Source organism: Nomascus leucogenys, chromosome 9 (assembly GCF_006542625.1).
Source record: "Nomascus leucogenys isolate Asia chromosome 9, Asia_NLE_v1, whole genome shotgun sequence".
NCBI classification, from domain to species: Eukaryota; Metazoa; Chordata; class Mammalia; order Primates; family Hylobatidae; genus Nomascus; species Nomascus leucogenys.
Window position 1 is genome coordinate 60,630,494 of NC_044389.1, and position 25,447 is coordinate 60,655,940.

General features: G+C 40.3%; 1 protein-coding gene across 1 annotated transcript in view; it reads right to left on the minus strand.

Moving 5' to 3' along the window:
* Nucleotides 1-13,506, minus strand: part of CNOT6L (CCR4-NOT transcription complex subunit 6 like) — a 107,664-nt gene extending 94,158 nt beyond the window's left edge. The window contains exon 1 of the mRNA XM_030819037.1: nt 13,172-13,506. The gene's annotated coding sequence lies outside the window, so the exon portion shown is untranslated. The remainder of the gene's footprint in view (nt 1-13,171) is intronic.
* Nucleotides 13,507-25,447: the final 11,941 nt, after the last annotated feature.

A 25,447-nucleotide genomic window follows, 5' to 3' on the forward strand; every position in this document is an offset into this window, starting at 1 on the left:
AATACAAGCAAAGATAATTAACCTAGGTTCCATAAATCTCAGGAAACTTGTGAATTCATATAGAAAAAAAATTACATCACCGTTTTCACTAATCTCTAAAATTTTCACACAAACCTAAACAATCAACCATAATAGTATTAGCAGTACCTGTGATTTCTGTCACTAACAGAAGTACATTTTCATTTCATATTATAGTTGTTACAGAAATCTCAAAATATCTATATGTACCAGTACTCCAAAATTATGGTAGCTATTAGACTCACTGCAAGATGTTACTTAACAGTATTAATAGAGAAGCATATATATTACTGTATCATCTTTTGGCATTTCAATATAACAAGTTCCTTTCAAGTCCTATTTACTTTATTTCACTCTTTTAAAATTGTTATTCTACAATGGATTCACAGCCTTCTCCAGACTGAAAAAAGGTCCACAGCACCAAAGATTAAGAATCCATGAATTAGCGGCAGGAAGGGAAACCAATCATAAGAATATTCTAATTATTCAAGCATAAAGTAAGCAGAGCCCAAATTCAGGCAACAATAGAAATCACTCCAACAGAATTCACAGCAATCAATTTAACTAACAAAAAATACACAATTTCCTTCCTTGACCTGCCTCTTCCGTTTTTCTTATTCGTCTCTGACTTCCTCATAGTCGATCACTGACTTATCACTTTATATTTTAACTTTTTTTTAAAAGGCCTCCTTCTTCCCAGTCCCATCTCTTCAACTGATTGTGAATACCTCAACTAGATTAATCTTCTTAAAAAATTAACTTCAGGCCGGCACGGTGGCTCATGCCTATAATCCCAGCACTTTGGGAGGCTGAGGCTGGAGGATCACCTGAGATCGGGAGTTCGAGACTAGCCTGACCAACATGGAGAAATCCCATCTCTACTAAAAATACAAAATTAGCCGGACGTGGTGGCGCATGCCGGTAATCCCAGGTACTTGGGAGGCTGAGACACGAGAATCGCTTGAACCCGGGAGGCAGAGGTTGCAATGAACCAAGATCGCGCCATTGCACTCCAGCCTAGGCAACAAAAGCAAAACTCAGTCTCAAAAAAAAAAAAAAAAAATTAATTTCAAACTGCCACCAACCTGTTCAAAATCACTCCATGGCTCCCAATGTCTTTAACAGTAGTACTGATAATTATGATATTCTAGAGCTACATCTTGCAGTATCTATTAATCAAAACAATTGTTTAGGTAATTAATGTTCTATAAAATATCTAAAGCAATATTACAACATACAATTTGTGTATTAAGAGAACCCAGGTTATGGATTTAAAAAACACCTGCTGCTCTAGAGTTGAAATCTGTGTATCAATGACTCTAGCACAAAATTAAAATTCCTTACCAAGATATTCAAGCCCTTCCATGATCATTCTCCAATTTGCCTTATTAACCTCATGTTCCCACTCAAGCCCTAGAAGTTAACCAGAAATTTACTTACTTTCCCACTCACCACCACCCTTGAACCTGGACTCATTTTTTCTAGAAAAAGGCATGCTAGGCCTGGCGAGGTGGCTCATGTCTGTAATCCCAACACTTTGGGAGGCTGAGGCGGGTGGATCATTTGAGGTCAGGGTTTGAGACCAGCCTGGCCAACATGGTGAAACCCCATCTCCACTAAAAATACAAAAATTAGCCGGGTGTGGTGGTGTGCGCCTGTAATCCCAGCTTCTCGGGAGGCTGGAGGCAGGAGAATCACTTGAACCAGGGAGGCGGAGGTTGCAGTGAGCTGAGATCGTGCCACTGCACTCCAGCCTGGGTGAGAGTGAAACTCTGAGATCTCAAAAAAAAAAAAAAAAAAAAAAAAAAAGAGAAAAGAAGAGAAGCTTGCTGTCTCCTATCCTAGCCCACAGGAGGTAACCAGAAAACAGTAACTATTATTATTAAACGACTGTAAGTAGAGAATTTAAGCAATGTGGGATGAATTTTACAAGGATTTCTCTGGTGACAATGTGTACAAAGGAAAAGATGTTAAAGGAGATATAATGGAAGTTGTAGACTAGCAAGGAAGATATTGCAGTGGTCTATTAATTTTTTCCCTGCCTTTCTTCTCATCATAAAGGCAAGAGCAACATCTATCTCCTCTCTTACTTATCCCTGTAGTTTAAAATCCATATGTGCTCTGTATGTCATAGCACTTGTTAGTCACTTAGCATATTCTGCCTTCACCTGTTTACTAGATCCAGACTTAAACATCCTATAAGTGTAAGCATTATAGTATAAGAGTGTTTTAAATTCAAATAGATCTGGTTGTAATCTTGGGCACGTTAATTAACTTCTTTCCTAATAAGAAACAGTAATAGTGTACGTGTATTGTTTTTTAGTTTGGTTTTTTACTACAGATGTGCCAGGTAGTGTCCTAAATACTTTACAGTACTACATCATTTAATCCTCACAAAACTCTATGAGATAAGGAATATTATCTCCCTATTACAGATGAGAAAACTGAAGCATGGAGAAGTTAAATGAGTTTCCGTAGAGCTGGAAAGTGGAGGACCCAAGGCTCACTTTCTTAACCAGCTTCAGAATGAGAATCATACTGCCTCTCTCATAGGATTTTCATGAAGAATAATTTAGATTACACACTTAAAGGGAAGGAGGGGAGTGGCTTTTCACATTCCTTGGTACTCAGTAGTCAAAAAAATATTAGCTCCATTCCCTGGTAGAAAGATTATTCTACATTTCTTTTTATTCCCCAGAACCCTGAATACAATAGTCTATAACAAATAGAAGCTTAATAAATATTAATTAACAGGTTATATTTTGGTGATTCAAATTCTGACAGTGTTTCAAGGCTACCATTCCGTATGTAACTCACATTATGTTGTTTCATAAAATTATATGCAGATATTGCAGAAGATTGTACTAAATATGAACCTATAGAAGAACATACCCTGTAAGTAATTTCTGAGTTTTGCTTTGTTAAATATAATAAACATTATGATCAGAAAGAAATGGATATATGAGATTCCAACAAAGTCTTTGTATAGAGAGACATTAAGGTTGGGATATACTAAATTTAGTTCTATTCTTTTAGCAGTATTTGTAGCTGGTATTATATAACTCTAATTTATGTTACTCATTTAGGAAATCTATTTAAGTGATATGGGAAAGAGAAAAATAGAGTTTAAACTTTAAGATTAGAGAGGGAAGTTCTCTCTGCAAAAGATGAATATAAGGAACATAAAGTGTTTTAATCTCTATTTTGTGTCACCAATTTCAACTGTTAATAAATGAAAACAATATTTGAAAGCCGCAAATTACCAGGCATCTATTCAGTACAAATGATGAGTTTCTCAAAGAGCAAAACAAACTACTTATTTCTTTAAAAATAATTATAAATTGTATCTGTATCAAAATTTTAAAGCAGACTAAAAAGAATTAATGAAAACTAATAAACCTGTTACAAAACAAAAATACAAAACAAAAATTCTATTACCACTTTCCAATTTCACCTGTTAACAGGAATATTCTTAGCTAAACTCAAAGTTATCTTAACTTCTGAGAGCTATACATGAAAGACAAAAATAAATTTTTTTTTTTTTTTTTTGAGACAGAGTCTTGCTCTGTCGCCCAGGCTGGAGTGCAGTGGCACGATCTCGGCCCACTGCTAGCTCTGCCTCACGCCATTCTCCTGCCTCAGCCTCTCCGAGTAGCTGGGACTACAGGCGCCCGCCACCACGCCCGGCTAATTTTTTGTATTTTTAGTAGAGATGGGGTTTCACCGTGGTCTCGATCTCCTGACCTCGTGATCTGCCCACCTCGGCCTCCCAAAGTGCTGGGATTACAGGCGTGAGCCACCGCGCCCGGCCTACAATAAAAATTTTTAAAAATATTTATCTAATCAGAATGTGGATGCATGGGAACGCAATTAAAATTTCAAAAAGTAAACAAAGGGTAATCACCACATCAAAGCGAAACACAACTTTACCTTACTGAGCAAAGTTTCATATGAAATTTGTTAAATTTTTTAGAAAATTATAAAGAAAACTTATAAAAACAAAGCCATTGATGCTGAAATGTTTAGGGTGGGAGAATGTCAGCTGACAGCTAGATTCAAAGTACATTAAACTAAACATAAAATTTTTTAGTAACCATACCCCCCAATATGGCAAAGGTTTGCTTACTTTTTAAATTTTTTAATTGGCACATAATTGTATATATGTATGGGGTACACAGTGTTGTTTCCATACATACAATGTGTAGCGATCAGATCAAGGTAATCAGCATATCCATCATCTCAAACATTTATCATTTCTTTGCATTTGGAACATTCAATATTTTCCTCCTAGCTATTTGAAACTACATAATAATATTGTTAACTATAGTCACCCTACAGTGCTACAGAACACTAGAACTTACTCCCCCATCTAGCTATAATTTTGTACCCTTTAACAATCTCTCTCCCCAGCCCTCTTCCCCCTACCCTTCCCAGCCTCTAGAATCCTCTTTTCTACTTTTTACTTCTATGAGATCGACTTTTTTTGGCTTCCACCTATAAGTGAGAATATGTGGTGTTTTACCTTTCTGTTCCTGGCTTATTCCACTTAACACAGTGTCCTCTAGTTCCATCCAAGTTGCCAAGAATGACAGGATTTCATTCTTTTTGAAGACAGATTTCATTCTTTATGGCTGAAGTATTCCATTGTGTTCACTTCTTTGTAAGTCCATGGTTGGCACTTCATTTACAATTTAGTATCTTCTCTGATGCCCTCCAAACCTAGCTATCAAGCTATTCAGTAAGAAATTCTCCACACAGTTTTTAGTATTTTTCAAAAGAAAGGATACTTCCACTGCTCAAAAAATCTTAATTATTCAGATCAGTAAAAGACTATAAGTCCTCTCCAAATGTGCATGTGGACTGATGGGAAGATGATTAAAGATCAAGAAAGGGCTGGGCGCGGTGGCTCACGCCTGTAATCCCAGCACTTTGCGAGGCTGAGGTGGGCAGATCACAAGGTCAGGAGTTCGAGACTAGCCTGGCCAACACAGTGAAATCCCATCTCTACTAAAAGCACAAAAATTAGCCTGTAGTCCCAGCTTCTCAGGAGGCTGAGGCAGGAGAATCGCTTGAACCTGGGAGGCGGAGGTTGCAGTGAGCTGAGATCAGTCCACCGCACTCCAGTCTGGGCGATAGAGCAAGACTCCGTCTTGAAACAAAAACAAGAAAGGAATGGGGAAGAAAGGGAGAGAGAAAAAGAGGAAAATCTAGCCCCGCTTCCTCCAGCAAGATAAGCATTATTATCTGCCCCTTATTACCTGACATAGCATCTTTACTTTTCTAATCCACATTTCACAATTCTCTCAAAACTCAATCCTAACACTCTCTCACAAACACACACACACAAACAAACACTCAACAATCTAAGAAATGAATTTCCTCAACCTGATAAAGGCTATTAATGAAAAATTTATAGCTCACTACTTTCCGCACACTGCCTGCGTATGGGCTAGCCCTTCTCCACAAGGAGCAGTTAAAAAAAAAAAAAAAAAAAAAAATCACAGCTAATATCTACTTAATGGCAGAAGATGGCATGTTTTCCCCCTAAGACTGGGAACAAGACTAGGATTGCTGCAAGTCAAGTGACTTCTCTTGACATTTCTTTTCAGTAATGTTCTGGAGGTTCTATCCGGGGCAATTAAGCAAGAAAATAAACTAAAATGCATCCATATTGGAAAAGCAGAATTGGAACTTCATTTGTTTGCAGGTGACATGATATTTGTATGTAGAAAATCTTATGGAATCCACTTAAAAACTATTAGAACTGGCCGGGTGCAGTGACTCACACCTGTAATCCCAGCACTTTGGGAGGCTGAGGCGGATGGATCCACGAGGTCGGCAAAACCAGCCTGGTCAACACAGTGAAACCCCATCTCTACTAAAAATACAGAAATTAGCCAGGCATGGTGGCAGGTGCCTGTAATCCCAGCTGCTCAGGAGGCTGAGGCTGGAGAATCACTTGAACCCTGGAGGCAGAGGTTGTAGTGAGCCGAGACCACGCCATTGCACTCCAGCCTGGGCAACAGAGTGAGACTCTGTCTCAAAAAAAAAAGAAGAAAAAAAAAAACTATTAGAACTAAGAAATTCAGCAAGGTTGCAGGATACGAGATCAACAAACATAAATCAAGTGTATTTTTATACACTTGCCATGCAAAAACCCCCCAAATTTTTTAAATTCCATTTACAATATCATCTGGAAGAATAAAATACTAGGGAAGAAATGCAGCAACAGAAGTATGAAACTTATATTCTGAAAACTATGAAACACTGTTGACAAAGAAGACCTAAATAAATAGAAAAACATCCCATGTTCATGGACAGGAAGCCCTAATATTCAGATGGCAGTGGTCCCAAAATTGATGTACAGATTTAACACAATCCCCATCAAAATTCCAGCTGACTTCTTTGCAAAAACGGACAACCTGATCCTAAAATTGATACGGAAATACAAGAGATTCAAATAGCCAAAACAATCTTGAAAAAGAAAAAAAGAGTTTTTTTTTTTTTCTTCTCAAAAGGAAAAACTTTGAGGTTTGAGGACTCAGACCTCTCAATTACAAAGCTACAGTAGTCAAGACCATACATAAACATATAAATCAATGAAATAGAATTAAAAGTCCAGAAATAAATCCTCACACTTACAGTTAATTAATTTTGGACAGGGGTGGTGATACAATTCAATGGAGAAAGAACAGTCTTTTCAATAAATAGTACTGGGGAAACTAAATACCCACAGGCAAAGAGATACTAGACTTCTACAACAGACCATGTACAGAAATTAATTCAAAATGGATCAAAGATGTAAATGTAAGAGTTAAGGCTATAAAACTCTCAGGACAAAACAGAGAAGTAAATATCTGTCGCCTTAGATTAGATATATTAGAAATAGATTAGATATAGATTAGAAATAGATAGATCGATTAGATTAAAGAAATCATTATTTCTTAGATATGACACCAAAAGCACAGCAAAAATAATAACAAGAATTTCACTTCATCAAGCTACAAATGTTTGTGCCTCAAATGACACCATCAGGAAAATGAAAAGACAACTCACAAAATGGATGAAAACATTTGCAAATCATATATAAGGAACACATCTAGAGTATATAAAACACTCTTACAACTCAATAATTAAAAAAAAAACTCATTATAAAAATGGGCAAAGAATTTGAGTCTTTTCACACACTTCTCTCCAAAGAGGATACACAAATGGCCAACAGCACATAAAAAGCATCACTAGCCATCAGGGAAATGCAAATCAAAACCAGGATCAAATCACACCTGCTAGGAGAGCTATGATGAAAAAAGGAGATAATAACAATTGTTGGCATGAAGTGGATAAATTAGAGCTCTCATACCCTGCTGGTGGAAATGTAAAATACTGCGACTGCTTTGGAAAACAGTCTAGAAGTTCCTCAAAAATTTAAACACAAAGTAGTATATGTTCCAGCAATTCCACTCTTAGGTACATACCCAAAAGAATTCAAAACATACATACATAAGAACTTGTACATGAATGTTCACAGAGGCATGATTTATAATAGCCAAAAAGTGTATGTCCATTAGCTCATGGATAAATGTGGTGTATTCTTATGCTGACATACTATTCAGCCATTACAAGAATGAAGTACTTGCTATGACACAGATGAACCGTGAAAACATGGTAAGTGAAATATGCTTATCATAAAAGACCATATATTAAGATTGCATTTGTACAAAATGTCCAAAATCGGCCAAATCTATAGAGAAAGGAAGTAGTAATTGCCCAGAACTAGGGGCATAAGAGAATGAAGGGTGACTCTTGAAAGATACAGGATTTATATTTTAGTTAATGAAAATGTTCTAAAATTAACTATGGTGATGGTTGCACAATTGTTAATATACTAAAAACTACTGAGTTGTACACTTTAAATGGATACTTCTAAGGTATCTAAATTATACCTCATAAAAGTTGTCCAAAAAAAAGCAACCCTTTAAATAATTCCTGACCCAACTGACATTCCATTTTATGTCTCAGAATGTCTATAAACAGTTTATATCATATTGACTTGCACTAGTTCATTTGTTTTGAAATAAGTAAATTATATGCTTTATCTCCCTTACTCACAAACTATAAGCCTCTACATCTTTCATACTTCTCTTCAGAACTGGGTATAATAATAGGTACAGAGTGGGTCCTCAGATTAGGTTTTTAATTTTCAAGATGCAAGATGTTAGAGAAGTATTTACCATGGAGAAGTTAACCAGACCACTCCAAAATCTTCCTTTTGGGAAATAAAGAGATTATATATAACTCCCCAGAGATCCCTAACCAAACTCTTAGAATAATAAATAAGTAAAGGTGACATACAGCTGAGGTTTCACATTATAATAACCCTGTGCGGTCACAGAATAAATTGTGATTCAATTGAAATTAAAGTTGTTCAGTGATAAAATGCCATTTACTGTATTAAAGGTCCAGTGTCAGTGCAGTTAGTAAAAGAAAGTTGTAGTATTTTCATCACGAAGAATGAGCACAAATTAATAATTAAGCCTCTGTTGTTTACTTGATGATTTTATTGTTCTTTCTGGGTTAAGGCTCACATGTATTAATTTTAATAACTTTAGAATTATAAAAACTGCAGCAACAAACAAGAGAATATGGTAAGGTCCACCTAAATGAGATTTCCCTCAAAGTATAAAGTAATAATCATCATCTATCCCAATAGCAGAGGAAGAAAATTCAAAAAATGTGTTTCCTATGAAACTATACCCAGAAACTGAAATTCAGAGTTTTGTCCTACTGATCTGAACTGATTTCAAAATACAAAGAGAAATAACTCATACTGCCAGAACTCATTAAAGCACAATGACAATCAATAACTGGATACTACAGGAGAGACCCACTAAAGGTTACAGAATCCAACTGTAATGTTCTCTGAAAAATTTATATCTTTAAATAGCTACAGAAACTCACCTGTCATTTAAGCCCCTCAGTGATGAGAGCTTCCCCCTCCCACTCCTGTGACTCCTCTCCTTTCTCCTCTCCCCACCTCTCCACTCACACCCAATTTTACTCTTTAAAGATGGAAAGCAATTCTTAACTATCATAATTCACCTTTTGGATGTAATTTCATAAATATATACTGACATCTAAAATAACACCATGAAATGCCCCTTGTAGCAGAGATAGCCAAGCTTTCCACCAGCCAGGGACATTTCCCACTCCCCTTGCATTCAAATAAGACTCTGTGACAAATCTTGCCAATAAAATTTGGAGGAATGGTTGTCATTTAAGTCTGAAGTTTCTTAAGAAATGGTCTTCAGGCAATAGGGAGGACTCCAAGGCCCTAAGAAATGCTGGAGTCACAAGATCTAAGTTGTATGAGTCCCTAAACAACACAGAGGAAAGACACAAGAAACCTGCTAACCAGGAGCACCTGCACTGGAACTGTCATGAAAGCAAGTAAACTGTCATGACAGCAAGTAAACATCTGCACTGGAAGTGTCATGAAAGCAAGTAAACTTCTTTGAAATTTTGGAATGTATTTATTACTCTGATTAGCATTATCCAAAGTAATACATACAGAAATTCCTAAGTATTCCAATTCTCCCTAATTACAGACATTAATAACAGATATTTTGGAAAGATTGCTTAAAAGCCCATTTAAGTAACATTAAATTTTAAAATCTAAACAAGTTTCCACCTTGATTTTGTTGTAACATAATTCCTTTAGTCTAAATAATAACCTTAGTACTTCCACTTCATATCCAAATATCTTTATAGTTCAATATCATCTGTTTTCATGATTACTACAGAGAAATGTTCTTCCCAGTTCTCCCAAATTAAAAAAAAAAATTATAGTCTTTTAAAATAATTCATAAAGTCCAATGAAAATTACCAAATACTAAATAAGAGCAAATTCATTTCTATTTCATTGTTTCTAAGGTATTAAAAAGTATCATTTATAGTTTTAAGGTAAGAATTATTCCTTTAAATATAACCATATGGCAGAAGATTCTGTTCAATGTAAATACACACTCCCACAACACATACTTTAAGAAAATCACATTTTGCATTCTAATAGTTGCCCCTAGTTATTTATAAAAATTCAAGCCCCTCAATGATGAGAGCTTCCCCCCCCATCCTGTGACTCTTACCTTCACAGAAATTTTTATATAAAAATATGCATAAAAATTATACCGAATGTGTTTAAATTTTAGTTTGAATTTTAGAAAATGAGATTTTTTAAAGCTTATCATTATTGATACAAATAAATTACGTAAGCCCTACTGGGAGACCTAGCATTTGTAAATAAGGCCATGACAAACTTAAACCAATCAAACTCCCACATTCTCTGTCCTGTCTTTTCCCAAAACAAAAAGAAAACAATCTTTATATTAACTTTTCTGTTATCTTTACCTTAAATTCCATACCTCTCCATGACATTATTTTTTCCACACAGCACAGTTAAAATTTAATGAACACATTTCCTACTCCAGACAACATAATAAAATTGGAAAGTTATTGAAAATTAAGTTGACAGAAGATTTTACCTTATATTCAGAGAAATATTCTAAGAGGTTTTGTTTACCAAATCAATTAACATGAGCTAGCATTTTTCGTAGCATTTAAACTTTGGGGATCTATGTAAATTTTGGTTCCTTGATCCTTTTTAATGTTTAACTGTATTGAAACATATATGTGCTATATAGAGGTTGAAAATTTTTTTCCAGGGCTACAAAACGAAAATCATAAAGAATAATGAAACTGAGAGATGGTCTATTTGAAAATATGAAAAAAAAAATTAAGTATGACTTTTTATAAATAACTAGGCTACTTTAATGACTATTTTTATTATTAGAAAGAATTCTCATATACATTAAAGTTGTTTATATATATACCTTTTGTGCATTGAAGGACTCTGAAAGATTCCATTGTCTTTTTTACGTTATAGTTACTTAATATTGCTCTAAATAATTAATCATATTGTGTTTGCAAAGGCTCTTCAATGCCCATAGTCAGGGCTGCAGGAGGCAGAACTAAAATTTAACTAAGCATCTACTATATGCCAAACGTATATTTTCTTTCTATTCTCAAAATGACCTTACTATAAAGGTATTAGCTCTCTGTGACTGATAAAACTGTGGCTTATAGATATGTTGCCTAAGGTCAAACAGCTAAGAAAAAAATCACACAGCTGGGATGCTAACTGAAGTCCGTAAAACAAGTCCTTTTCCCACTACGTAGGTTAAATTGTTTTTCCAGTAGTGGTAATAGAGAACAGCTCTTCGCCCCTCCCTCTCTTCCTTCCACTTCCCCGTGAACAGCATACACTATTTCTTTGTGAGACCGGGTGCAAAGAGCAATCTCTGGCCATGACACAGAGTACAGCCTACAAGGATCGAAACTGTATTATGATTTTATCCATAGCAGGGTTCTAGCTAAATGATCTAACTACATACAAATGTAATGAGGTTGGAGTAGAAAAGCACATTAGCAAATAATTATCCAAATGCCATTTGTATTTGGTTCTGAAATGCACTGTAGACCTATTGGCAGCAGGTTTATCTTTACAACTGGGTTTTGCTTAGACTATTCTCAAAATAGTTTTCCAGCAGCACATGCTGAGTAGACAACAGAGGTTGCTTGATCTAGTTTTTGGAGACTGAGGAAAACGTGTTTGTTGAGCCTATCTTGATTGACACGATAACTAGAGGCAATACGGTAAAATGTAACACTGTGCTTCCAATGTGTACAAACGGCTCAGCTAAACTCCCTGAACACAATCCACCTAAACAGTCTAAGCTCAATAGCCAGCCGAGTTAAGGAGGATGACAGCTCCAGTAACTTCCTCTTCCTCACCCAGCTCCTCAGCTCGGCGGCGCGTACACGCCTCTCCCCCTAGGAGGCAGGCTAAAACAATTTCAAATGCACAAAATCCATCCAATCCCACCAATACCACAGGCCAGGAAAGCCAGTTTCCCTTTCTTCCTCAGCCCTTCCAAGACAATGTTTGTCTAATTTAAAAAAAAAAAATCTTACCAACAGCAAAGTATTTGCAACAAAAATTCAAAATATTTACTCAGTCCCTCCACACAGCCTTAGGGGAAGGATGAAAAGAAGGGAACACGACACCGCGTATTCCCAAGACTGACGGTTCTGATTGACTTTCCCTCGGGTCCCACAGCCGGCCGGGCGAAGGCTTGCAGTTGGAACGCCAAAATAAGCCTTTGCCTCTCAGGAGACGCGGAGGCGGCCACGGCGACGGCAATCGGCGAGTCCCGCCTCCGACCCTCACCTGCCCAGGCCCGAGGCAGCGCCGTGGGCTCGCGCGGGCTCAGCGTCCCGGGAGGCGACTGGGAGGCGGGCGGGCGCCCAGGCAGTTAGGCCGCGCTGCAGGCCGGCGCGCTTCCTGCTGCGGCGGGGGAACGGCGGCCCCGGGATCGGCGGCGCGGCACCGACCCGCAGCTCTCCCAGCCCCGCTGCCGCGCGTGTGCCGCACTCACTCAGCCCTCCCCGGCCGGCCCCCGAGAAGCAGCTCTCACCTGCGAGGCTCGGGAGCCTCAGCCACAAAGCGGGAGGGACACGCTACTCTGGGGTCCCGGCCCCAGGCCACCCCCGACACACACACACACACACACACACACACACACACACCCCGGAACCTTCGCCCGCCTCTGAAGAGACGCGGGTCAGCCCCGCCGCCCCCTCCAGTCACCCTACACACACCCACTCGCCGTGGGTCCTCGGGCCGCCTCCCCGCCCGCCAAAGTCCCAACTCGCACACCCACACGCACATTTGTCCCTCTCCCACCTCATTTCCCCGAGGACGCGCTCCTCTTCCCAACACTCTCGATCCTACTCGGAGGCAAAAGAACACTCTACCTCATTCTCTTCCTCTGGCCCAGAAGAAGCAACAGCAGCCATTTCCCCGCGGCAGGGGAAACACACACACAAACACGCGCGCGCGCGCGCACCAGGCCCCCACAGATGCTTCCCCTCCAGAGCCGCGGCCGCAGACGCAAACACAAACACCCACGGCGGGCCTCGCTCCCGCCCGCCCCGAGGGGAAGCCGCGGCGGCACACTGGGCCCGGACCCGGGGCTCGCGGGCGGGCGCTCAGGGAACCCGGGCCCGGGGTCTCGGGGGGTCCGCGCCCCCTCCTCACCTGCATTCAGCGCGCCGGGGTCCGGGCGGCGGCGGCGGCGGCGACGGGGCGGCTGGTGCTGGTGCTGCGGCGGCGGGGGAGGCGGCGGCGGCGGTGGCGGCGGGGCTGAGGGCAGCAAAGACATGCAGGCAGCCCGCCGGGGGGGAGAGGCACCGGCCGGAGGGGATGCTGGGCGGGCGGGCCGGGCCGGGCCGCCTGACGAACGGCAGAGGCGGCGGCGCGGAGGGCGGCTGAAGGGAGCGAGAAGGAGACAGACCAGGGGGCGGGAAGGGGGACGAGGGCCGCGCCGCCGGGCTTCGAGGACAGTGACCCCAGGCGCGCAGGAGAGGCCCCGGGGCCGCGGCCGCCGGCGCGAAGGCCCCAGCCGAAGGAAGCTGCGCCCCCGCAGGGCCGGAGCCGCGGCTACTGCTCCGAGAGCCACGCAGAGCCTGGCCTTGGCCTTGGCCTCCTGGTGCTGGGGCTGCCGCCGCTGCGGGGGTTGCCGCTGCGCCGGGTGCTGCTGGGGCCGAGGTTGAACAGAGACGCCTGCTTTCGGTGGCTTCGCTCCCGCTCACACACGTTCACACCCCCGAGGGCCGGGGGAGAGGCGTCCGGGCGATATCGGTATTCAGATTAATAACAAGGTGCAGAGAGTGCGAGAAGGAGGAGGAGGATTGATTGACGTGGAGGGGCTGGCGGGAGTCAGTCACTCCCCGGCGCGGAGAGTTGGGGTGAGGGGAAGGAGGCGGGGCGGTGACGGGGCGGAGCTCCTACGCCGCGCCTTGGCCCCGCCCCCCGTGCGCCGTGTTTTGTCGCGGTGAGCGCGCGGAGGCCCGGGCTTCTTGCTAGTTTTCTGTCTTGCTGTGGCTGTTTTCTCACTCTCTTTTCCTGGCTTGAGCGAGGAGCGGGGCTGAGAAGAGTGGTAGGGTTTCAAAAACCCACATCCACATAGCCTTGGCGGAAGAGACGGGAAACCGCCTCACCCCGGGTTCTTGTGTGGGCGCTGTTTACTGCACCCTCCTCGCCCGAGGCGACCTGACGGCGAAGCAGCGCGTAGGTCTAGGTGGCTGAGACGCCAGGTGAGGTGAAATGACCGAAGGAAATGTTTCCTGCCATCTTCGGTGGATTTTTTTAAAAATGTGTAACATCTGTAAGTTGTATCGTGAAAGGTAAATAAAAGAACCTGTGACGCTCAGAGATAACCCGGTCCTATTTTCTAATTCTCCCTTCTCGTTGTAGACTTTAGTTTGTTGTTTGGTAGTTTATCCATGCCATCTACAGAATGAAAACATCCAAATGTAAACTAGAAATAGTAGTGTTTACTTGGTGAACGTGGCTGTGATACTTTAAGTTTCTGGGGTTTGTTTTTGTTTCTGTGGGCCAGCTTCAGCTTTTACCGCCAGCAGTCCAAAAAGCAAATTACACCGGCTGTAGAGGCAGAGTACTGCTGTTGCAGTTTTGCACAATTTTAATCTCTTTCTCAATGCATGCCCAGGCTCGTGTATTTACCCGTGTTGGTCAAGGGTATATTAACAATGTTCAGTATTTTTTCCCCCACAGGAGTGTTTAGCACACTAAGCACGTTGCGTTGGTTGCAATTCATCTTAGGCCTTATTACTGAATGTAAAATGCCTTCATCTCTTGGGGGAAAAGGTGCGGTAAAAATGCAAATCATCATTTAGCTAAAACTGAACAGCTGTTACAAGAGTCCACAATTGCAGAACTATTGCACCACTTTCATCTTGGCACCAGGAAAGGTGAATGAATGAGTAAAAAAGCCCCTCAGTTCACAAGACGACAGACTACTTTCTTTTCTACCTATGTTGATTTTCCATTTCCCTCCCTAGCAACGCCAGCCCCACACCATCTTCTGTAAAACATGTCAAAATGGCCTTAAGCCTGAAAGAAGTCTCACTCTTTCCCAACTATCTAAGAGTCTAGGCTGACATAAGATGAATAATTATCTTTGGCTTTGTAAGCAGCAAAGCCAAGCAAGTCGCTTCACGAGTCCAAATAGTGGACCTGCCTCAATGGCATCTTGCCACAGTATTTCTCCTTAGCACACAAACACTCCCTCCCAAGGAGAAATACTACCAATTATAGAAGGAAAGAGGAAAAGAAATACCTGAAAAAATGTAAATGAGATAATGTGATAGCCTCACAGATTTAAGCATCTTTAAATAACGATAAATTTATATGAATTTTCTATGAGTATTCAATGAATTTTCATTCATATACAATAAACACATATGGAGGGCATATTATGTTCCAGACGCTATGTTTAGCATTGGAGACACACAGCCAAGCATATATAGTCCCTTTTCTTAAGTAACTCACAATCATTGTAGGGGAAGCTGACACATAAACAGGAAATTCTCACAGAACAAACCAGAAATGAAAGTATGAGAGGTGACACAAAATTAATAGTCACAACAATGTCTAGGAGGATGGGCTGACAGCACTGGCATTTACACGTGAGCCATTTGACATCTGCCCACTCTCACAGGCTGCCTAGCAGTAGTGACAGGTGGGGAAAAATCACAGGGCCATTGTGGATGTTAAAGAAGCACTAATAAATGGTGGACTTCGGTGGTCCTGAAGGTCAACTTTATGTGTGGGATGTTCTTTGTTGGCCTCTAAATTTTAAGTAGTAAATGCATCACAATCCATGGCGGGGAGGGGTAATTGTAACTTTCAGAGTTAATAGTGGACAGTGGATGTTGTCATAGGATCATTTATTTTAATGCAGGTTAAGTTTAGAATTTACTCTCAAAGATGTCCTCTTTATACCATATCAAATTGATTGACTCACTAAAAACAAAAGGCAAGCAATACTTCTATATATTAACTATATTATCCAAAAAATAGATTGCTGTTTTTCTCATTTGCAATTAGAATGACATTGGAGAAATAATAGTTTTCAGATAGTTGGCACTATACAAACGCCAAGAAATTGTCTTCAGTGAGATTAAAAAACAAACAGGCTGGGCACAGTGGCTCAGGCTTGTAATCCCAGCACTTTGAGAGGCCCAGGCGGGTGGCGGATCATCTGAGGTCGGGAGTTTGAGACCAGCCTGACCAACATGGTGAAACCCCATCTCTGCTAAAAATACAAAATTAGTGGGATGTGGTGGCACACGCCTGTAATCCTAGCTACTCGGGAGGCTGAGGCAGGAGAATCAATTGAACCTGGGAGGCAGAGTTTGCAGTGAGCCGAGATCTAGCCATTGCACTCCAGCCTGGGCAACAAGAGCAAAACTCTGTCTCAAAAAAAAAAAAAAAAAAAAAAAGTTCCTCATAAGATTCTGCTTCAAAAGACATCCCAGAAATGACAACAAATGAGTAGGACTTTAGCCATTGTTAAGAAGCAGTTTACGGGAGGCTGAGGCAGGAGAATGGCATGAACCCGGGAGGCAGAGCTTGCAGTGAGCCAATATCGTGCCACTGCACTCCAGCCTGGGCGACAGAGCAAGACTCTGTCTCGAAAAAAAAAAAAAAGCAATTTTATAGTGGATCAAAGTTTGCTACAGAGAGTAACCTGCTTTTGATATCTCATTTCTGAGGATTTTTCATGTTTGTCAGTTATTGCAGTTTTTAAGATTAGAAATAATGCAATAGGAAAATAGCTGGGTGCAGTGTCTCACTCCTGTAATACCAACATTTTGGGAGGCCAAGGCAGGCTAATCACTTGAGGTCAGGAGTTCAAGACCAGCCTGAAAACTCATCTCTACTAAAAATACAAAAATTAGCCAGGCGTGGTGGCAGGCACCTGTAATCCCAGGTACTCAGGAGGCTGTGGCAGGAGAATTGCTTGAATCCTGGAGGAGGAGGTTGCAGTGAGCCGAGGTCGTGCCACTGCACTCCAGCCTGGGTGACAGAATGAGACTCCATCTCAAAAAAAAATATCTTTAAAGAAATGATTTATCCAACTGAAGCTTCTGGCTTAAGTGTGGCCTTTTTGACCAAATTGGTTTAATAGCAGCAGTATATAGGTACAATTTGTTCTGAAATAACAATTATGTTTATTTGTATTATTAGAGAATTGATTTATTCCTACTCAATTAAAGAAAAATGTGCTTTGTGTTCTAGAGACCACCTGTGTCTTTTCCAAATTAGCAATTAATGTTTGAGCTGAATAAATTTTCCTATCTCTCCATGTTTTATTGGTAACACAGGTAGCGGGTCCTATAAGATCTCTTGTAACTGTTCTTTTGTCTCTTTTCTGAAATTCTGTTGAGCAGCTTATTCAAAAGACAAAGATTTCAATTTTTTATTTAAGAAATTAGTACTATTTGGCCAGGTGTGGTGGCTCATGCCTGTAATCCTAGCACTTTGGGAGGCTGAGGCAGGCGGATCACTTGAGGTCTGGAGTTTGAGACCAGCCTGGCCAACATGATGAAACCCCGTCTCTACTAAAATATAAAAATTAGTCTGGCGTAGTGGTGTGTGCCTATAGTCTCAGCCACTTGGGAGGCTGAGGCAGGAGAATCACTTGAACCTGGAAGGCAGAGGTTGCAGTGAGTCAAGATCACGCCACTGCACTCCAGCCTGGGCAACAGAGTGAGAGTCCACCTCAAAAAAAAGAAAAAGAAAATTAGTACTATTTGATAATCTACTAAATTTGATTTTTTTTTGGGGGGAGGAGGGGGACAGAGTTTTGCTCTTGTTGCCCAGACTAGAGTGCAATGGCACGATCTCAGCACACCTCAACCTCCGCCTCCCAGGTTCAAGCAATTCTCCTGCCTCAGCCTCCCAAGTAGCTGGCATTAGAGGCATGCACCACCACGCCTGGCTAATTTTGTATTTTTAGTAGAGACGGGGTTTCTTCATGTTGGTCAGGCTGGTCTCAAAACCTCAAGTGATCTGCCCGTCTTGGCCTCTCAAAGTGCTGGGATTATAGGTGTGAGCCACCGCGCCTGGCAAATTTGATTTTATTTAATACATACTTCCATACTAATAGCCACATAACAATAAAAATGTCACATTTAAGTGTATTCGGTAAGGTATAATTAGTAACAAATATATTTTACATCATATTTATTAATAAAATAACTTTAAAGCAAGTATTAATCAAGATAATCACAAATTTTTATTTCCTGGACCTCCTGACAGGACCTCCAAACTATATTTCAGTGACATAGTCTTACTTTTACTGAACTACAGTCTTCCCCATCTTCCTATCTTGTACATATTTAGTCCCCTTTCTCCCTCCCTCCCTCCCTCCTCTCTCTCTCCCATCTCCCACTTATTCTTATATTTCTTACCATCTACTGTGGGCATACTCGTCCAAGACACGTGGCTTTTCTCATTGCCTCTGCCCCTTTCTGGGGTCATCAACTCTCTTTCCATCCATCTCCTACTTGTTCCTTTCTCTGAAGTGGCTGTGGATGTCACCAAGGATCATTCCCACTATCTTAGCCAAAGATGAACATTTTTCACCATTATTAATAGTGTGCCATGTGATCCATCAGTTCTCCATAAAATGATAAGCAGAGTTCATCTTTGAACTTTGAAGGCAGGTGTCCTACCTCCCCTTTCTACACTTCCCAGCTCAAGTCCCTTGATCCTGAATACTTCAGAATCTCCACTTCAGCCCCACCAGTTAACACCACACTCCTGTATTCCCAAAATTGTTTTACTAGGCAAGCACCACCACCACCAATGAATATCCAGTGCTTCAATTTGTCTAGGCCTTGGAAGTGACTGGCATGCTTTCCAATTAATAAAATCGATTATAATCAGCCCTCTATAGCTGTGGTTTCCACATTCGTGGATTCCATACCTTTGGTTTCAACCAACCTAGGATCAAAAATACTCAGAAAAACAAGTGAATGGTTATGTCTCTACTGAACATGTACAGATACTTATTTCTTGTCATTACCCCATAAACAATAAAGTATAACAACTATTCACATAACATTTACATTATATTAGGTGTTACAAGTAATCCAGAGGTGATTTAAAGTATGTGGAAGGATATGCATAGGTTATATGCAAATATATGCCATTTTATATAAGGGACTTACGGACCCATGGATTTTGGTATGAGGGGGTCCAGAAACTATCCACCAAGGATACTGAGGGATAACTATTTTAAAGCTGTACTCCAAGCATCTTCTTGGGGTTTTCAAAGGTATGTTTCAGAAGCCACCTAGAGTACACGAAAGGAACAAGGTAAATGGGTCCTGAACAAGAAAGCCTGTGTTTTATTTGTTAATATATTGACCATCTATTTGTCTGCCCAGTAACCTTTTTCTTTGAACAATGCTCTTTGTCTTTGGGGAAACTATTTCTACCTGCACCATGATCGGTAATTCTAGTGCAGCTACAGCTCAAAGAATCCCCCAACTTCTTGGCTACAATGGTGGACATAGGACTCAAGTCAAAGCAAGCAGAGTTCTTCCCCAGGATATTTTCAGGTGGAACTAAGGGGAGAAGGGCTATTCCACCATAGCAGTAGAGCCCAGAAGGAAGTCAGAATGGTCAATGGCCTTGTGTAGAATGAAGCCACCACTCAAATGAGAAATGTAGAGAACAATTCCTGTCGGTGCACCAGTCTCAGGTTCTGGTGATCCCTGAGGTCCCAGCTGCACCTTTTCACATAATGTAGCTAAATTAACTGGTAAATTCTCTTCTACATCCAAACTAACTTGAGTTAGACCTCTGCAACCAAAACATCTGAATACATTGTGTTTCTGCATGAGAGTTCTTTCAAAATTCTTTCAAAGAAAGAACTTTTGAACTTTCAATAAGTTCTTTCAAACTTATTGCTGCCCAATAAGTTTGAAAATCACTGAACTAAACTAAGTCGTTATGATTGGTGGAATCGTAGTCTACCAAACGTTGAAGATCACTTGGTCCTACTTCTGCATTTTCCACATTAGGAATCTGAGGCAAAATGACTTGCTGAATGAACATCACCCAGGCAGTCAGTGTTAGAAACTGGTCTCTGGATACCTAGTTCATTTGTTCTCTTTATTAAGCTTCCCTGTTTAATTCCTCCCAAAGCTATTTTTATGAGGTAATTATTTAGAAATAAACCTTAACCTAAAAGAATAAATCAAAACAACGGCAATTTCAGACACTGACTACATAGTGGGAAGATACTTGGTGGCATGGAGGCCATAATGGATCCCTTTTCCTCTTTGAGCCCCTTTCTCATATTGGACCCAAACAAGCTTTAAATCTTAGATGATCACATCTACAAGTCTTAACTACCATCTTTATGCTTATGACTCCCAAATGTACATCTTCAATCCAGAGTTCTCATCACACATTTATATCTATACTGTCACTTTCCTCCTGGATATCTCCACCTAGACAGGCTGTACACATTGCAAGATACATATGTCTATGACTGAGCTCATTGTCTTTTCCCCAAAATTGATTCTTGGTCTTGCATGACCCTCTCTTATTAAAAATGGTACTATCACGCTAAAAATCATGTAATCATATGAATAGTCACCTAATGCAGAATCCTAGGAGTAATCCTTCACTTTTCTCTCCCAGCCTCACCAAGATCTACCAATTCTGCCTAGTAAATATTTTCATTAATCTAGCCCCTTCATCCTAATGCACTCTAGAGTTATAAGTCAGCCTGTCAGCTCTTGCCTGAGCTTTTTGCATTTCGTCTATTGTTTTAGTATCCTAAGTATAATCCCAAAATCCTCCTAAAACATACACTGTTCATATTAATGACTCTGCTCTTTAAATGACTTCACATAATTTATAAAATAAAGCCTAACTTCACAAGCATATATGTTCCTTAATGATTTGCCCTTCTCTTACCACCACCACCTGCAGCCATTTAACCACCAGCTTCTCTCTCTCACCCTTGCCTTTAATGAACCACCTGTCACTTCTTAAACAGGATGTGCTCTTTTAGATATCTTTGCATATGCAAAGTATAGTATCTTTCCTCAGCATAGTATGCTGTTTCCCATTTTGTCCTTTTCTTAAAATCATCCTTCAAGATTCATCTCAAGCATCACTTCCTCTGTGAAGCTTTTTCTAAAAACCCTGCTATGTACTCCCTTAACAGGCTGTGCCCAACTCTTACAGTAAGTGTGGTTAAATTAACCAGCAAATTCTCTTTTATATCTAATCTGAGTTAGATCTCTCCAAAACATCTGAACTAGTAAGTTGTGTTTCTGTATTATTATTCTTTCAAAGAAGGCTAATGGCTGCTAAAATAAGTTTGGTAATCACTGAACTAAATGATAAAGCATTATTATTGGTTGAAGCATTTTTAAAAAGAGGTACCCCATTTGTGGAGATGAATTAGGATATGTTTCCCTCTGGGTGCATGCAGTCTATCAAAGCACAGTCCCCACTAACCTTTTGCCCAGATGTCTCTATCCAGTATGCAAACTGAACAAGCATATGACATTATGCTATAATTACCTGTATGTGTACATATCTGTCTTTCACATCCTAGTTGCAAATTCTGTCTTTATCTCTAGCACATCATAGAATTTCTGATACAGAATTCACAAGGAACAATTGCTTAATTAATTAATGATAGCAATTCTCAAATCATACCATGTAGTCTTAACTTTACTAGCAATTAGCTGCTAGTAAAATAAATCAGAAATAACAGTAACAAAATAAATGTTATTTTTCTCTCACATAAAGGAAGTCTGGAAGTAGCCAATGCAGGGCTGATGCTGATATGGCACATCCATGGTCAGCAAAGGCCAGGCTGCTTTTCTCCTTGGGTTTGCTATCTTTAGAGCATGGCTTCCTTTCCTTACAGTTGTGTAGTTTATTTACTGTGAAGACACCTGACCAAGAAATGAATGGGGGCTGTGTATTCTGAGGGATTCCTCCTACCCAGAGGAGGAAATTTTCTAACTCATCTGCAAAGATGGGGGATTCTTCCTATTCTGTTCAAAGGCACCAAAAACATTAACAGAGATGCCATGGCTATCATGATTCCAGCTATCCCACTCATTTTCCTGGCAGAACAAAAATTAACCCCACCCCTAAACACTTTCCTGGAAGACTCACCCAAAAAATACTTGCTTAGATTTCACTGACCAGAAGCAATGAAAGAACATGAGTAGCTGAAGGGGAAGCTGGAAAGCATAGTGTTTTGGTGAGATACACTGCCAACATAAATAAACTACTGGATAGCCACGGTCTAAGTGCAGCACAGATAACGATTCATCACTTCAACGTCTAATGGTTGATGAGTCCAAAGAAATAAAGCATTCTGTTGAGTTTCGTAACTAAGAGTTTTAACTCTAGCAAAGCAATCTTACAATTATGTTTATCTGAATTAAAGCAAGACACTTTGAACAAAACATTCATAGTCTGTTTTTAGAAACTGATGATAATTACTCTCTTTCTGTTTCTCTATTTGAAAGTTTGTTTTTGATATGCCAAGGAATATCAGTATTTAAATTGAGTTATCAAGTAGAAGGATTCCCTTACATTTTATAATTTTTTTAAAAGTCTCCTCTTAACAGGAGTTCTTTTTCCTATCCAAGATAGCATTGAAAGTTTAGTATTGTGTTCATTATGCCTATACCTGTGTTTCTAAGCATATGATAACTAACAAAGCCTCCCCACTGCCTTTCTTTCAAGGATCTTTATAATCTGGACTCAAACATTCACACTAGGTCTTATCCAAACTTGTTCGCAATACACGCCCTGACTTTCCAACTCTGTGTCTTTGTTCACATTGTTCATGGCTTCTACTTCTCAACTTTCCTTTTCCACACCATCAAGCACATCCTTCAAGCGCTTACTCCCATCCTTTTTCATGAAGCGCTATGTCACCCAGGCTGGAGTGCAGTGGCGCAATCTCGGCTCACTGCAACCTCCTCCTCCCAGGTTCTAGCGATTCTCCAGCCTCAGCCTCCCCAGTAGCTAGGATTACAGGCGCACACCATCGTGCCCAACTAATTTTTGTATTTTTTAGTAGAGACGAGGTTTCACCATGTTGGCCAGGCTGGTCTCGCACTCCTGACCTCAAGTGATCCACCCACCTTGGCCTCCCAAAGTGCTGGGATTATAGGCGTGAGCCACCATGCCCGGCCTAAAATTAGTTTTCATACACCATCTTGTGCTGAAAACTGTGGCACGGAAACATACTGTATGGCAGGGAAAATAAACTAGATGTTAAAATTTTACAACAGATATTCCACCCACTAAATAATTTATATTTTGAAATTTGAGATTTAAGCCGGGCGCGGTGGCTCACGCTTGTAATCCCAGCACTTTGGGAGGCCGAGGCGGGCGGATCACGAGGTCAGGAGATCGAGACCACGGTGAAACCCCGTCTCTACTAAAAATACAAAAAAAATTAGCCAGGCATGGTGGCGGGCGCCTGTAGTCCCAGCTACTCGGAGAGGCTGAGACAGGAGAATGGCGTGAACCCGGGAGGCGGAGCTTGCAGTGAGCGGAGATCGCGCCACTGCACTCCAGCCTGGGCAACAGAGCGAGACTCCGCCTCAAAAAAAAAAAAAAAAAAAAAAAGAAATTTGCGATTTATATAATATGAAATAACTCTTTAAATGTCAAGCATTAAACTTTGTTTTTGTTTTAAACTAATACCAACGGCTGGTACACCTACACAAAACAAATTCAGTAAACTTCCACCAGCTGACCTTTAAAATAATCATTAGTAAAAAGAATTATGCTTTTCTGCAACAGGAATAATCTCGTTATTTGCATTCTTTCCAGAATTGTATTCTACTTTTTTATTTAGCTTGTCTATATTGGTGTTCCAATCCCAAAAATAGCTAGGAAAGAACAATATTTTTAACATCTCAAATCTTCTAACTTCTTCCTATTTATCTTCCGTATATAATAGTATATTCCTTCTATAACTTGTGTTTTTTTTTTTCATAAGCAGCTTTTAGATTTAACTGTTTTAACTCAATGGGCCAACCAAACTTTATTTTTTTTTTTTTTTACAGAATTTATGAAATAGAGCAAATCTTTTGATGTGAAGATAGAGCCTGTATTTCACTCTTTGATTCTAAAATGACTTACGCTCATCATGCATTTTAATTTGTGTTCTCTAGTTAACCTTTTCAGTTCCTTCTTTATGCCAAACAGAACTAACAAGGATTAGTTAAGATTCCAACATATGATGTGATTTAAGAGAATCACTACCTGAAACTGTTTTCACCATTGCATATTATAATGCCTGAAAATTCGGCATAGAGATTGACTCCTTTGAAAATAAAAACTTCTAAAATACCATACATCATCTTAAATTAGTGTGTCACAACACCTGCTATGCAGAACACAATTTCCCTTGAGATTCTCAGGGTATGTGGAGAGGGGAGATTCTATGCTGAAATAAATGTAGGAAATGCTACACACTGCATTTTTTTCTCTTGAAAACTCATGATACTCAAGTTAAACAATTAAGAAATCTTACCTAAAGAAATATGATTAACTTTAATAGTGTTTTCTCAAATATATTGACCACAGAGCTCTACTTAATACCCATAAATGTCCTATCATACCAGTGTTCTTTGGAACATGCTTTGTGAAACACTACCTAAACCTATAATCAGGAAAACTTGCTTTAGAATTATAGAAACATAAAGCTGGAAATCTTATATATTGATAATGTAGCTTAAGTCTCAAGCTTTTCAGATTTAAAAAATAGACCTATAAAAGTTAAATTATGTGGCTTAAGTAATAAAGCCAGGAGGAGAACTTACCTTTCATTTACCATCTGATTCCTGAGATCAAAATGCTACAGAATTATAGTGTACATAAGAGGCCTCTTCAGTTGGGTTACTGGCTCTCTTATTTCTCTAATTCTGTAAAATGTTATGAGGGAAAAAAGAGTGAGTTCTTGTGGGTTTTGTTTGTTTATAAAAATGGAGCCAGGCGTGGTGGCTTATGCCTGTAATCCCAGCACTTTGAGAGGCCGAGGTGGGCGGATCACTCGAGGTCAGGAATTCAAGACCAGCCTGGGCAACATGGTGAAACCCTGTCTCTACTAAAAATATAAAAATTAGCAGAGCGTGGTGGCACATGCCTGTAATCCCAGCTGCTCGGGAGGCTGAGGCAAGAGAATGGCTTGACCCCAGGAGGTGGAGGTTGCAGCGAGCTGAGATCATGCCACTGCACTCCAACCTGAGTGACAGAGACTCTCTCTCAAAAAAAAAAGGGGGGGGTCAAATCATAGATAATACTATTGATATATTTTCTTGTCATTACATATAATCCTAGAGCATAGTTCTCAATCCCATCAGACCCCACACTCCCTTTTAATAGCAAATATTTTGTAATGCCTTTGTTATTACCCTCATCTGGAATCCACAGATA